We start from the raw sequence: 10761 nt of genomic DNA, 5'->3' as shown, positions 1-10761 counted from the left end.
TGCTCTACATTCAGGAATGCGACAGGGCTGGCCCCTATCACCTCTGCTTTTCAACATAGTGTTGGAAGTCCTTGCCAGAGCAATCAGGCAAGAGAAAGAAATAAAAGGCATCCAAATTGGGAATGAAGAAGTTAAATTATCACTCTTTGCAGATGACATGATGCTATATATAGAAAACCCTAAAGACTCCACCAAAAAGCCATTAGAAACAATGAATACAGTAAAGTTGCCAACTACAAAATCACCGTGCAAAAGTCCATTGCATTCCTATATACTAACAATGAAATCTCAGAAAAAGAAATAAAAAAACAATTCCTTTTGCAATTGCAGCAAAAAAAAATAAAATACCGAGGAATAAAGTTAACCAAGGACATTTTTAAAAGAAATTGAAGAAGACACAAAGAAATGGAAAGACATTCCATGCTCATGGATTGGAAGAATCAACATAGTTAAAATGGCCATATTACCCAAAGCAATATACAGATTTAATGCAATCCCCATCAAAATCCCAATGGCATTTTTTAAAGAAATAGAACCAAAAAATCATCAGATTTGTTTGAAATCACAAACGACCCCGAATAGCCAAAGCAATCTTAAGAAAAAAGAACAATACTGGAGGTATCACATGCCCTGACTTTAGCTTGTACTACAGGGGTACAATAATAAAAACAGCATGGTGTTGGCAGAAAAACAGACACATAGACCAATGGAATAGAATTGAGAACCCAGAAATAAACCCACATAAACATGGACAGATAATTTTTGACAAAGAAGCAAAAAACATACAATGGAGAAAAGCCTCTTCAATAAATGGTGCTGACAGGATTGGATAGCCACGTACAAAAGAATGAAACTGGATTGCTATCTGTCACCTGGAACCAAAATTAATTCAAAATGGATTAAAGACTTAAGCATAAGACCTGAAAAAATAAACTGCATAGAAGAAAACATAGGTACCAAACTTATGGGAGAAATGCAAATAAAAAGACTTAAGCATGGATCAAAGACTTAAGCATAAGAGGCAACCAACTGAATGGGAGAAGATTTTTGCAAACAGTGCCTCCAATAAGGGGCTAATACGCAACATGTACAAGGAATTCATGCAACTCAACAACAAAAAAACAAACAACCCAAATAAAAAATGGGGGGACCTGAAGAGACATTTCTCCAAAGAGGACATACAAATGGCAAGTAGACATATGAAAAAATGCTCAACATCACTAATCATCAGAGAAATGCAAATAAAAAACCACAATGAGATATCACCTCACCCCAGTCAGAATGGCTATCATCAACAAGACAAATAGTAACAGTGTTGGAGAGGCTGTGGAGAATAGGAAACCTCATACACTGTTGGAGGGAATGCAGATTGGTGCAGCCGTTATGGAAGGCAGTGTGGAGGTTCCTCAAAAAATTATGAATAGAATTACCATATGACCCAGCAATCCCTCTCCTGGGTATTTACCCAAAAAATCTGAAAACATTTATACATAAAGACACATGTGCTCCAATGTTCATTGCAGCTTTGTTTACGGTGGCCAAGACATGGAAACAACCAAAATGTCCTTTGATAGATGAATAGATAAAGAAGTTGTGGTATATATACACAATGGAATACTATTCGGCAGGTAAGAAAAGATGATATAGGAACATTTGTGACAACATGGATGGATCTTGAGAGTATAATGCTAAGTGAAATAAGTCAGACAGAAAAAGCAGAGAACCATATGATTTCACTGATATGTGTATATAAACCAAAAACAACAAAAGAACAAGACAAACAAATGAGAAACAAAAACTCATAGACACAGACAATAGTTTAGTGGTTACCAGAGGGTAAGAGGGGTGGGGGGGTGGAGATGAGGGTAAGGGGGGATCAAATATTTGGTGATGGAAGGAGAACTGACTCTGGGTGGCAAACACACAATGAGATTTATAGATGATGTAATACAGAATTGTACACCTGAAATCTGTGTAATTTTACTAACAATTGTCACCCCAGTAAATTAAAAAAAAAAGGAAAACAATCCTATTTTCAATTGCATCCCCAAAACACACGTAGGAATAAATTTAACTAAGGAAGTAAGAGACCTGTATTCAGAAAAGTATAAGACGTTGAAGAGAGAAATTAAAGGAGACACAAATAAATGGAAACATATACCATTCTCATGGATAGGAAGAATTAATATAGTTAAACTGTCCAACTACCTAAAGCAATATATTCAACATAATCCCTATCAAAATACCAATGACATTTTTCACAGAATAGAACACATAACCCTAAAATTTATATGGAACTGTAAAAGACCCTGAATAGCTATGACAATCCTCAGAAATAAGACAAAGTGGGAGATATCACACTACCTGATATCAAATTATACTACAAGGCTATAGTAATCAAAACAACATGGTGTTAGTGTAAAAACTAATCAATGATCAATAGCTCAATGAAAGAGAATACAGAGAACAGAAATAAATCCATGACCATATGGTTATTTAATCTATAACAATGGAAACAAGAATTTACATTGGGGTAAAGACAGTCTATCTAATAAATGGTGCTGGGAAAACTGGACAGATACATGCAAAAAATGAAACTGCACCACCTTCTTATCTCATATACAGAATAAACTCAAAATGGATTAAAAACTTAAATATAAGACCTGAAATAATAAAAACTCCTAGAAGAAAATATAGGAAATAAACTCTCAAATATTACCCTTAGCAATATTTTTACTGATATATCTCCTCAGCAAGGGAAACAGAATAAAAAATAAACAAATGAAACAAATAAACAAATAAAACTAAAAAGACTTTTCACAGCAAAGGAAACCATCAAGAAAACTAAAAGACATCCTACTGAATGGGAAAAGATGTTTTCCAATGATACTTGATAAAGGGTTAATATCCAAAATTTATTTAAAAAACTCATACAACTCAACACCAAAAAAATAAACACCACCATTAAAAAATGGGCAGAGGATGAAGAGACATTTTCTAAAGAGGGCATACAGATGGCCAAGACATATGAAAAGATACTCAACATACTAATCATTAGAGAAATGCAAATGAAAACCACAATGAGATACCACCTCATTCCTGTTAGAATGGCTATCATCAATAAACCAACAAACAAGTGTTGGCAGGGATGTGGAGAAAAGGGAACCCTTATGCCCTGTTGGGGGGATTGTACATTGGTGCATCCACTATAGAAAACAATATGGAGGTTCTTCAAAAAAATTATAAATTTACTACATTATGACCCAGCAGCTCCACTCTTGAGTATTTATCCAAATCAATCCAAAACACTAATTTGAAAAAAATATATACACCCCTATGTTTACTGCAGCACTATTCACAATAGCCGATATATGGAAACAACCCAAATGCCCAAAAATAGATGACCGGATAAAGAAATTGTAGTACACGTATACAATGGAGTATTACTCAGCCATAAAAGAGAATGAAATCTTACCATTTGCAACAACATGAATGGACCCAGAATGTATTGGCTAAGTGAAATACGTCAGACTGAGAAAAACAAATATCATATGATCTCACTTATATGTGGAATCTAAAGAACAGAATAAAGGAGCTCACAAAACAGAAATAGATGCAGGGATACAGAAAAAAAAAACTGATGGTTGCTAGGTGGGAGGGGGATGGAGGATGGGAGAGAAGGTGAAGGGACTAGAAAGTACATATTGGTAGTTACAAATTAGTCATGAGAACGTGAAATACAGTATGGGGAAATAATTAGTAAGGTTGTAAAAATTATGTAGGGTGCCAGATTGGTACTAGACTTATTGGGGGATCACTTCATAGATTGTGTAAATGCCAGACTATTGCACTGTACACCCTAAGCTGATATAGAATAATGTTGAATAATGCTGAATGTCACTATAATTATAGTTTAAATTAAAACTAATTATATATATTATTATACAATAAATTTAATTTTGTATATATATATATGAGGTTGGACAATTAAGTTCGCAAACTCATCCTAGAAAAGGTGCTACATACCTCATTGCTGAATTCACTATGGTCACCTTCGAAGTATTCCTCTTAGGAAGCTATGCACCAATGCCAGAGCCTAGTCCACCCTTCAAAGCAAGTTTGGAACTCTTTTTCTGGAATGGCCATCAGAGCTGTCACCCTTGGTGGCCTGAATGTCATCAAAATATCTTCCTGTCAATATTTCCTTTATCGTTGGGTAAAGAAAGAAGTCATTGGAGGCCAGATCAGGTGAGTAGGGAGGTTATTCCAATACAGTTATTTGTTTACTGGCTAAAAACTCCCAGAGACAGTGTTGTGTGAGCTGGTGCATTGTCATGATGCAAAAGTCATGAATTGTTGGTGAAAAGTTCAGGTCATCTAACTTTTTTACGCAGCATTTTCAGCACTTCCAAATAGTAAATTTGGTTAACGGTTTGTCCAGTTGGTACAAATTCATAATGAATAATCCCTCCGATATCAAAAAAGGTTAGCAATATCATTGCAACAAGTTCACTAACTTAATTGTCAGACCTCGTGTGTGTATGTATATGTGTATAAACACACACACACACACACACACACACACACACACACACACACAGAGGATGTTTGCAGGATATAAAGTACCGCATAGGGAATATATTCAATGGTGTTGTAATAGCTATATACAGTCTCAGAGGGGTAGTAGACTTGGGGAGGGTTATCACTTTGTGAGGGGTGTAAATGTCTAATCATTAAGATGTTTTGTACACTTGAAACTTATATAAAAATTAAATTAAATTAATAAAAAAGATGTAATATATATACACAATGGAATACTACTCTGCCATTGGAAAAGAAATACTGCCATTTGTGACAACATGAATGGATTTCAAGATTATTATGCTTAGCAAAATAAGTCAGACAGAAAAAGATGAGAACCATATGACTGCAGTCATATGTGGGATATAAACTGAGAAGAACAAGGAACAAGAGTAACAAATAAAGAAACAAAACTCATAGACGACATTTTAAATTGTTACCAGGAAGTAAAGGGCGAGGGGGTGATAGAAGAGGGAAAAGGAGTCAAATATATGGTGATGGAAGGAGAACTGACTGTGGGTGGTGTGCACCCAATGTGATGACTAGATGATGTATTATAGTATGTACACATTTGAAACTATGTAATTTCACTAACCATTGTCACTGCAATAATTTAATTTGAAAAAAAGATTATGTGTTTATTACTCAAAAATAGGGTAATTTGAGCAAATTTTGGTGCAGTATTGACTAACTACTCATCTTTGATCTCTTGTAATGATTATTCATTATACTTAATAGAAAAAAATTAAACTCCACACGATCTGTCAATAGGCTTTTAAAAATGTGATCCACTACCAGTCTGTAAATTCTCTTTAGTATTAGGTCTTCTAAAAGGCCATGTATATTACACCAAAAAAGAAAAGAAAATCCACTGATATCCAAACCCAGTTTTACTAAGCTCAGCCTTAACCTTTATAATTACTGCCACCCTAACTTTTTCTAGACACTCTCTCTTTCCCAAAAGCCCGCTGGAGCAGTTTGTCATATCTGTGTGTTGTGATGGCAAGCACTAGTCAACTCCTGATCACCAGTTTTGTCCCTCTGGGCCTTGAGCTTAATTAAAAGTTGGTTCTCCTGCTGATCTCTTTCTGGTTGCTGAAAACACAGTCCCGCACACTCAGTACTGTGACATTTCCTATTTGCTCTTAATGCTGCTGCCGCTACTCTCTCTCCCCCATCATCCCAACAAGCCTCACTCTTAATATCTAAGACTAGCTCTCAAGACATTAAAGATGTCAGTCCCCAGACCCAATTTCCACTAGAAAGCTGTCAGACCCTTTTGTTAGGTTTAGAAAATGCATTTATTGCATAAAATAACAGTTGCCTTGAACACAATAAAATCCTGAGAGTTTCTGTTGTCTAACTTTAAAAAATATTTATTGAGCACCTATGATCTATTAGTAAAATAAATTTACGGTGCATATTTTGCTATGGACAATGAAGAAAATGCACACAGTCCCTGCTATTTTTTAGTAGGTGGAGACAGACAATAAATAAGTAACAAATAAATATATAATATGTTAAAGGGTAATAAGTGCTTAAGAGAAAAACAAAACAAGGCAAGGGAGACAGGAATTGATAAAGTGGCAGGAGGTGGTTCCTGTTTTATATGGGATAGTTCAGAAGGCATTACTAATAGATATTTACAGCAGAAGCCTGAAGGTGTGAGGAAGCCAACCATGCAACATTCTGGGGACATAGCATTTCAGAAGAAGGAGAGAATCATTCCAAAAACCTTGTGGCAGAACTGTACTCAGCCATGTTAGAGGAATGGCAAAGAAACCAGTGTAGATGAAACTGAGTCATCTCAAAGAGCAGAGGAATAAATGGACTAGGGCAGTGGTCCTCAAATTTGGCTGTACATTGTAATCACCTGTGGAGTTTGAAAAAAAAAACAAACTGCTGCCTATGCCCATCCCTTGAGACTGTGATTTAATTGGTCTGTGTGCATGGCCTGACATCACAATTTTTGTAAAAGCTTGTCCAAGAGAGTCTAGTGTGTAAGAAAGTTTAGACTATGGAAATATGGTATGGTTGTCTAGCAAGCAGTACTTCAGCCCGCAGAGGCTCAGTGTCATAAACATAGAGTGAGATCAATCAAAGTGCTTGTGTGTTTCCTCCAACCAGTTCTGCTGCCTGTATCAGATACAAAGTTGTCAGAAAGTTAGACTTAGCTAGGTTTGAAAGTATGCCAGGGTGAGTAGAAAAAGAGAAACAAGGACGTTGAGACTATGCAAGTGAGTGATTATAATGAGGGCCCAAGGAATCTAAGTGGGGTAAGGAGAGAAGTTAAGACTGGAGTGGAGTAAGGAACAGTGTTATGATCAGTGAACTTACACTTCTGCTTCCAGTTACAATGTGTAGGTTTTATTGTAACCACACCTCTAAGCAATTCACCAACACCAGCTGGTGTCCCTACAAATTCAACAAAATTCTGACTATCTACCTGGAGATAGCATCAGATTCCTCAGTTTAAGGGTTCAGTCCCACAAGACTGGCTTCCACTACAGATGCAATTGAAAGTCTGGGGTTGTTACTTGCAGTTCTGACCAACCAGCTGTAGATCAGAGCGTCCCACAACCCCTTCCTTGGGTCAAGTAATTTGCTAGAGCAGCTCACAGAACTCAGAGAAACATTAACTATCTAGATTACCAATTTATTATAAAAGAATATAACTCAGGAGTAGCCAAATGGAAGAGATGCATAGGGCAACGTATGGGAAAGAGCAGGGAGTTTTTTTTGTTTTTGTTTTCTTTTTTTTAATTTATTGGGGTGCCAATGTTAGTAAAATTACATAGATTTCAGGTGTGCAATTCTGTATCACATCATCCATAAATCACACTGTGTGTTCACCACCCAGAGTCAGCTCCCCTTCCATCACCATACATTTTGATCCCCCTCACCCTCATCCCCCACCCCCCAACCCCTTTACCCTCTGGTAACCAGCAAATTACGTCCCCCAGATTAATTTTCAATCCCGTGGGCCATCCTGTGGTCACCAACTGCCCTCCAATCCCCTCACCCTCCCCCCCCACCCCCCCACCCCTCCCGCCCATCTAGCACCAAAGAGTAAAAACTGAGCATGGAGTTTTGATGCTCTTTCCAAAGATGCCATTCTTCCCTACACCTCCAGGTATTCACATAGTTGGAAGCTCTCTGAACCCAGCTCCTTTTTGGTTCTTATGGAGGCTTCATTACATAGTCATTGATTTGTTAAATCATTATCCATTGGTGATTAAATTTAATGTCTAGCTCCTCTCCCCTCCTGGAAGTGAAGTTGTGGTGGGGGTGAAATTGCAAGTTCCAACATTCTAATCACATGGTTGGTTTCCCTGGCACACCAGGCCCCATTTTTTGGTGTTTTCCAAAAGTCACCTCATTAACATAACAAAAGACATCTTTTTGCTCTCATCACTGGAAATTCCAAGGGTTTTGGGAGCTCTGTGCCAAGAACAGGACATAGACCAAATAAATATTTCTCATATAATTACAATGTCACAGAACCCAAGTCTTATATGGGCTGAAGATTTTTTTCCTTTAGGTACTGGAGGGAGATTTGGAAAGGGAAACAGTGGTGTTTTAGAGACTATTGAGGGGATACAGTTATTGATAATGGAAAAATCTAGTGTATGAACATAGAAACGCATGTCTAAGACCATAGAAATAGGTAATAGAGGTAGAGAACAACAATCATTGGAAGCTAGAAAAAAAACCTAGGGGCCAGAGTTTTGAAAGGATACTCTATGAGGTGTGATTAAAAGCTACAGTGAATGTTTAAATAAATTTATTACAGTAAAAGACACATTGCCATTAATCTCCCTCAAAATACCTCCCCTTTGATTCAAATCCACTTGTTCCATCATTCTTGCCGCTTCTGAAGCAGTCTGGAAGTCCTCTTTCACGCGTGTCTTTAGTTATGCTGTTGTGGCTGCCTCAATGTCCTGATCAATTCAAAATGTTTACCTTTCATGGTCATTTTGACTTTGGGGAAGAGCCAGAAGTTGCACAGTGCCACATCCAGTGAAATAAGGTGGATAAGGATACACTGTCATGTTTCATTTGATAGAAATTGCCATACAGAAGCAATGTGTGGACACGGAGTGTTGTCATGATGGAGGATGAAACCATTTGCCCATTTCATGTTAAATGCATTGTTCGTGATCCATGATTTATGGGACACTTTAAAACACACCTTCTCTCATCATAGCTCACACCCAACTGCCACACTGAACAAGTCGAAACTTGTCACACACTGTTACGAAGGTTTAATGCAGCACTTCCTTATTGACGATCCCTTCCTTTCCATTGGATGGCACTCAGCATCAGCATTCTTCATCACTCCCTCATACTTAGTGACTTGATTCCAATGGAATGAAACACACAAAAAATGATGGCATGTGACTTCTGAGACAGCCATATGAGTAAAAGACATTTATTTGGACCTTCACCTTGTTCTTCTTCTTGGATCACTAGCTCTGGGGGAATCCAACTGCCATATCCTAAGGACACTAAGCAGTCCTATGCAGAAACACACGTGGGAGAAACAGGCCTTTCTCCAACCACCAGCTTGTAACTCACCAGATATAGAAGCCAACACAGAAGAAGATCCTCAGCCCTGGTCAAGCCTTGACCTCATGAGAGACTCTGAGCCTGAACCACCCAACAACCCAGGGCTCTGACCCACAGAACTGTGGTGAGATTATAAATGTTTACTGTTGTTTTAAGCTAATGTTTTAGGATAAATTTGTTATGCATCATTAGGGCTAACATGCCATGTTTGAGCTTTGAGCTAGACTGGACTTACATATTTTAATAGCAATCTTTTCCTCATACCCCTCCTACTTCCTTTTTGGGGCATGACCTGTTATCTCATACACCCTTCTAAAACTGGATCATACCAATTTAGGAACAGGATGAAAATGGGGAAAGAGAGTGATCCTTCTCTTCGCCCACTTACAAGGTTTGACTAACAGACAAGTCATCCTGAAGTAAGCTGTGTACCAAATTCAGATAAGAAGATTTGTTGTTGTTTTGTTTTGTCTTTTTATAACATTACTCAAAGCATAGAACAGAAATGGATTTTTTACTATAATAAAATGCGTAGGAGTTTAAATACTAAGAAGTAGTCACTTTAGACAATATAAAAGGTCTGACTGTCTATAGATATTTGACCCTGAGGCCATATAATCCACAGCTTCTCTTTCATTGTTTTTATTCCACTACAATATATTGAATTTTCCTTCAAGATACAAAAGCAAGTACCTACTTTTGCAACAATAAAAAAACTGCCAGTGTATAAAGAAAAAGCCAACAATCTTCTCTTTTTCCCCATTCCCAAGGCAATCATGTTAACAGTTTGTTCTGTGTCTTTTTACCCCCTTTCTCTATATTTATGAACAAAGATCAAGTTACAATAGTCCTCCTTACAACAGTTTGTCTTTCCACTTCAGTTATCCATGGTTGACTGCAGTCTAATGATGTAAATGAGGATTTCCAAATATAATGCTTAAGTTTAAATTGCATGCCATTCTGAGTTGCATAATAAAGTCTTGTCCTATCCAGGCTGTGATCATCTCTTTGTCTGGCATATCCACTTCATCTTATCACATAGGCATTATATCACCTCACATCACTATAAGAAGGATGAGTAGAGTACAATAAGGTATTTTGAGAGAGAGAGAGAGACCACATCTGCATTACTTTTATTACAGTACATTATTATAATTTTTCTATTTTATTATTTTTGTTGTTAATCTCTTACTGTGCCTAATTTATAAACTAAATTTCATTTTAGGTATGTATGAATAGAAGATAACAGTGTATATAGGGTTTTGTACTATCCATAGTTTCAGGCATCCACTGGGGGCTCTTGGAACACATTCCCCATGGATAAGGGAGCTAGCTACTGTACTTGTTTCCCTGTGTTTCATTTATTTTTTACCAGTCCTACACCATATTCACTACTCTGCGGTATGTATTTTTTTCACTTAAAATACATTACAGATGTCACTTCTTAATATAAATAGATATAACTCATTGTTTCATAATATTCCATAGTATGAATGCACTATAATTTATTGCACTATTCTCTTATTGATTAAAAAATAATTAATATTAAAAATATAGTGTAATAACTAGCTTTTCAAATATATTTTTACCTACTGGGACCTATATATCTTT

Source organism: Rhinolophus ferrumequinum, chromosome 22 (genome assembly GCF_004115265.2).
Source record: "Rhinolophus ferrumequinum isolate MPI-CBG mRhiFer1 chromosome 22, mRhiFer1_v1.p, whole genome shotgun sequence".
Classification (NCBI taxonomy): domain Eukaryota; kingdom Metazoa; phylum Chordata; class Mammalia; order Chiroptera; family Rhinolophidae; genus Rhinolophus; species Rhinolophus ferrumequinum.
Note: the sequence above shows the minus strand (reverse complement) of the source record.